Below are 5,810 nucleotides of genomic sequence, written 5' to 3'. Positions count from 1 at the left end.
CCGGGGGGTGTTGGGGGGGGGGGTCTTACATATTACCCATTGTCACTCATTAACAAAAAATGTAAATAGTAAATAAGACAACACACACTGTTAAAGTATTTTATTAAAAAAATGTCCCACAATGTAAATCCTGTGTCAATTACATCATTCAGCAATGTAGATCCATCATCAATCATGATGAATAATGACCTACTGACACGGACACAACTAGCCATGCAAGACGATCCTGTTGGACTCTTGTCCTAAAGTGTATTTCCACTTTTGCAGTCAAATTTGAGAAAACTCCTCTATTTGTTCATTATGGGTTCCTATTAACACAGCATACGGAAAAATAACTTAAGAAAAAATTCTTACCTTTTAGATGTTTTGTTAAATCAAAGATGGCTGATTACAGGTTTTTCTTAGCCCTTTCACAGTGGTTTGTCCCAATGGAAAGTCTTGGGACTGAAATTTAAGGATTGTGTTTATCTGATAAGCTTCATTAACATACAATGCACAAGCCACCTCTGAATGGACAAGACCCATCACCACTCACAGACATTTATAAAAAATTGAAGCAAGAAGAAATTTTAACCCTTAAAACACTAACCCAAGTATTTAAACTGCAAAAAACATTTTTTTTATTTTTTTTTGTAACTTATGCTATGTGAATGGGAACATGTAACAAATATAAAATACACTTTAAATTTCAGTTTTCCAGCTATCTGGTAAATGTCAACAAACTGACCCAGTATACTGGGTGACATCATTGCCCAAATGTGGTCATGACCCTATCTAGTCAAGGATAGCATCCGGTATTCCCGAGGGCTTGTTTACAATTTTAAAGAAGCACACGAACAGGTAGCTGGAAGCTTCAGTTAGTGGTGGTAGTAATACCGGCACCAAATGGAATGATTTTCAGATGCAGCAGCTGGAGGTTCAGGTGGGCAGGCGAACTAGCCAAATGTGGCCATTCAGTTTGCCTATTTGGCGAACCTCATGCAGCTTGTGTTCAGGCTAAACGCATAGCTGACCCAGACTCGAAGCTCTTCCCTCTAAAGCAACAGCAGCACACTGATGAGGTCAGCAATGCACTCTCTCTTCCTAACAGAAGGCTTTCAATGTAAGATTGACAGCACTGTGCAATGCATAGAGCCTTATTGACCTACAGTACACTGATTTTGCTTCCTCTTCCATTCCAAGTTGGATTATAAGAGGTGAATAATATAAAGAAAGAATGAGGTACTATATAAAAATATATTTTAGCAATTTTAGTAATAACATTCCTGGATAAAAAGGTTTTTTTTATATTTGCCTATAGTTCTGCTTTAAGAGCTAACTGCATTTTGCATGGTAACACAGTGTTTGTCTTTAGCCAAAATAGTGTTTGACCTTTAGTGGACATCAGTGCGTAGATTCCCGGATAATATGTATGGAAAAAAGTACAGATGTTTATTAAATAGCTCTTGTGAATATAATAACCCCATTAAGGATTAGTTATGGTTACTGTTCCTGCAACTGGCTGAGGATTGCACTTGCTCACAGGAAATCGCAAGTGTTTCATATGTCAAGTACTGCTCACATGTTTGGACAATACAAGGCTTTGTGTATTCACATTACCCCTGAGATCAGGTCTTCTACTGTATATTGTTAGAGTTATTTGATAATAGGAATCTTACAATCAGCTAGTAACAATTTTTATTTCCTGTATTTTAAAGTGGAAGTAAAGTATTTTATTTAAAATTGCGTTTTTTTCTGTGAACTGAGCCACATGTGCAGCTGAATGCTCAGACTCGGCAAGGTCCTGTGCTGAAATGGAGTAACTCCTGTGCTCATGCTTGGGAGTTACATCATGCCAGCCTGGCCAATCCAGATGTCAAAGATGCTGAACCAGGTAGAAGACTAGGTGAACACATAGAAACGCCGATGACGGAGGGTAGAGTGGACAGTGCAGCGCTGGAGGGGATAACCTACAAGGTAAATCAGCCATAATGTGCTAATTTGCTGTGCATACCATGTCTCATTATGACAAACACCTCCAGAGGCTTTTTTTTCTAATCAACAATTCACCTATACTATAAAGTGGACCTTTTCGTAACCTGACATGTTTGAATGAATACATTCCTGGCATGTCACATTATACAGTAAAAGTGTCATTTAACAAAAATAAATCGGTTTTATTAATTATAATAAAAGCAGTCCACGAGTCCCAATCAGTTGACTTTGCCTTGGCTTGCTTAATGTCATCAATCAGCAAAGGGAGCATTTTTTATGGGCTCCCCCAGTGATCAGACTGCAACCTTTGTAGCAAGTCAAAAGGTGAGCGGTAGCAACAGGGGGGTTGCTCTGTGTCAAAATTTTTTGGGCACATCTAAGAACTGTACAGGCCACAGGATTTAAAGTGACACTAAACTCAGGAGTTATATCTTAAAAATGCATTCAAGTGCCTTAACTATTAAAGGAGAACTATGGGGTCAGTGTTTTTCCCCATAGTTCTCCTTAGGGTAACGGGAGGACACAAACTAGCGTCCTCCCGTTACCCTAAGCTCAGTATACCGCGAGCTACAGCTCGCGGTATACTGAGACGCCGCAGCCGGAGCGGATCCCGACTTAGATAACGGGATCCGCCCAGCTGCGTGAGTGACAGCTGGCTCTGCCTATCTAGAGGCAGAGCCAGCTGTACCCACCCCCTCCCCCGTCCGTTCAGCGCTGGCAGATTGGAGCGGGGAGAGGGGAATCCAGCCCCTCCCCCTGTCACGGCAGAGAGCCGTGACAGGATCGAGAGGTCAGCGAACCGGTATGTGTTCACTCACCTCCCGATCTACTGAGCCGACCTGTGACAGTCTCATTGTCACAGGTCGGCTAGAACTATGAGGTGAGTGGAAATCACTCATCTCATAGTTCTCCTTTAACAAATATGTATCTTATTTGTGTATCACTCAGCTGTAGAACCTCAAATCATCTCTGAATTTGTGCTGACACTGTCCTTCCTTCTGGAGGGTGGCTACTTTTGTTCCCCATGGGCCCTGTGTGTGTTGTAAAGTAGTAACCGTTCAAAGCTCACTCCTATGATAGACTACAATCTCACATTTAGTTTACTAATTTGTATTGAGATTGTAGTTCATCACAGGAGTGAGCTTGGAGTGGTGGCTACTTTACAAGACACACAGGAACCATGGGGAACAAAAGTAGTCACCCTCCAGAAGGAGGGACAGTGTCAGCGCCAATTGATTTGAGATTTGAGCATCAAGATGATTTGAGGATTTTTAAGATTTAACTCCTGAGTTTAATGTCACTTTAAACGACAGTATCATCTCTAAACCGGCAATGCTGATCAGGTTGGTCAGAGTCAGCACTTTAAAAATAAAAACCTGAATTGTAATGGATAATATTTCCATTTGTACATTTGTGCTCATCCTGCCCCTCATTATGTTTTTTATGTACGAAAATGTGAATGTATTCTTGACCAAGCTTTGTGTGCAACTTTTGTATGCATGAAAATTGGTATGGTTAATTTTTTGTTTCCATTTTATCTTTAAAATGAAAATCTAATTTTCTTCAGTCTGCAATTTCAGCCAACTACTTGAGGGAGGATGTAGGTATTACTTCTGCACATTTGAACATTCTAATGATATTTGTAGCTTATTTAGCTATGCTTTCAACTTGCACACCACTCTGTGTGACCTCTTCAATTCTTGAAGCTTATTCATAAAGTGTTTTTTCAGAAAATACGATTTCATTTTGCCAAGCAGGTACAATGAGGATACAAATCTTACTGTGCCCATATACCGTAATATATAGTAAGAAAAGAAACCATTGTGTTTGTCATGCACTGGGAAACATTGTCCTCTTTCAGACAACTTGCCATAGCAATAGGGAGACATTTTGACTCATCTGTCCAGAGTTCCTGCTGCCATTTTTCTGCACCCCAGTTCCTATGTTTTCATGCATAGTTGAGTTTCCATGTCGTATGGCTTTTTGGTCACGATTCTGCCATGAAGACCACTTCGGAAAGTAGATGGGTGTCCCTTGCCCCCCCTGGTTTCCTCCAGTTCAGTGCTGATGGCACTGCTGAACATCTTCTGATGTCGAAGGGAAGTAAGCATGATGGGTTTTTCATGCATTAAATTTCCTTGGCCGACAACTGCGTCTATGGTTTCTTTGTGCTTCTTCAAAAGAGCTTGAACAGCACATCTTAAAACCCCAGTCTGCTATGAAATCTTTGCCTGGGAGAGACCTTGCTGATGCAATACAACTACCTTGTGTCTTGTTTCCGTGCTGAGTCTTGCCATGGTCAATGACCTGTGACATGAAACTGTCTTCCACAACCTCACATTAATAGCAGAGTCTTGCTGTTCCTCAACCAGTTGTAAGCCTCCTACACAGCGGTTTCTGTTTCAGTTAATGACTGTGTTGCAACCTATACTTGAAATTGATGATCATTATCACCTGCGTGGTATAACTAGTTAATCATACACCTGAAACTAATCCTACAAAATCCCTGACTTTGAGCAAGTGTAAGAATTGATGCTGGTTTAAAGCCAAAGGGTAGTCACACTATCACACCAGTACCTATACTGCAATAAAGCATTTTATTGAGAACTAGAAGTCCCTCTGCTGCGGTGGCTGATGGGACTTGTGGTTTTTCCATTCACAGATCCTGTCATGGGACCTGCGGTTTCTCCATTCACAGATCCTGTCAGGATCTGTGAATGGATGAAGTGGCTATGCGGGCAGAGCCATTCACAGCCATGCAGAATTCAAAAAAGAACAGCAGCCTGCTGGCAGAAGAACTCCACAATTCAGGTAATTAAGGGACAGAGAGTGGGAAGTGGGATTGCAATGTGACCATGTTTTGTGTTACATCCTGAGTATGGGTGTAACATGAAACATTGTCCATAAGGTATGCTTAGCTTTTGAGTAGTAAAACCAAGGTATCCACTTTTTAATCAGAAAGCTAGCAATTTCTAAAAGTGTTTGGCAAAGGTAAAACAGGTAATTCTGTTATGACAATCTTACTTTACATAATTTCTAAAAATGTATTTAAGGATCTCTCTCTATGCCCACAGAAATCTGAATAGTCTTACACTCCACATAAACAGAAATGAAATTCATAGGTTGTGATTTACTAACCTAAACACACACACACACCAGGTGTGTGTGATTTTCACACAGCAAAACGTATTTATCAACCAAAAAGTCTCTAAAAGCATATTTCCACTAATGCCATATATGGAAAAATCATGCACATGATGCATATATAATGCTGCTTCACAGTTTAGACAAAAATGGTTAGCTCATGCATTTACATCCCTGCATTCATCAACGCAAGCAACACAACATAGAGCTAATTTACACAACATCACCTTGGAATTAATTCAGGGCTTTGCACAACACACCTGCTGGGTGTGTACACATTACAAAGGTGTTTAGATTCCACCCATAGATCATGCTGGGAGGGAACACACTGCAGAGGTGTATACACATTCGTGGTGTGTTTATAAGGTTAGTAAATCAACCCCATAGTGTAATTGCCATGATGTCTTTCACTTGCACAATCCACAACTCTCCACAACTTGACTGTCCATACGCCTCACTATTGACAGCGATGACAGAACAATTATTCTGTTTGTGGCAGATACAGGCAGCATGTGTGCCTTGGACAACTGAATTACAATACGGAAAATCTTTTCACACATACAGAATGCAGTCTGGAGGAGGGCTGGAGATGGAAATGTTGAGCTCAGCACATTTATTTTATTTTAGTGGCTTACAATACCTCCAGCTTCAAACCAAAAATTGGAAAGCCAATCTACAAATATATACTGTAT

The 5,810-nt window shown here is 40.5% G+C and overlaps 1 protein-coding gene across 1 annotated transcript in view; it reads left to right on the top strand.

Moving 5' to 3' along the window:
* Window positions 1-5,810, top strand: part of LOC108798122 (A disintegrin and metalloproteinase with thrombospondin motifs 19-like) — a gene marked incomplete at its 3' end in the record, with an annotated part of 178,172 nt that overhangs the window by 149,455 nt on the left and 22,907 nt on the right. The window lies entirely within an intron of this gene.

This window comes from Nanorana parkeri, unplaced genomic scaffold, assembly GCF_000935625.1.
Source record: "Nanorana parkeri isolate BGI_ZX_2015 unplaced genomic scaffold, ASM93562v1 scaffold1410, whole genome shotgun sequence".
NCBI classification, from domain to species: Eukaryota; Metazoa; Chordata; class Amphibia; order Anura; family Dicroglossidae; genus Nanorana; species Nanorana parkeri.
The sequence above is the reverse complement of the archived record's forward strand: the minus strand, read 5'-3'. Positions and strand labels throughout refer to the sequence as shown.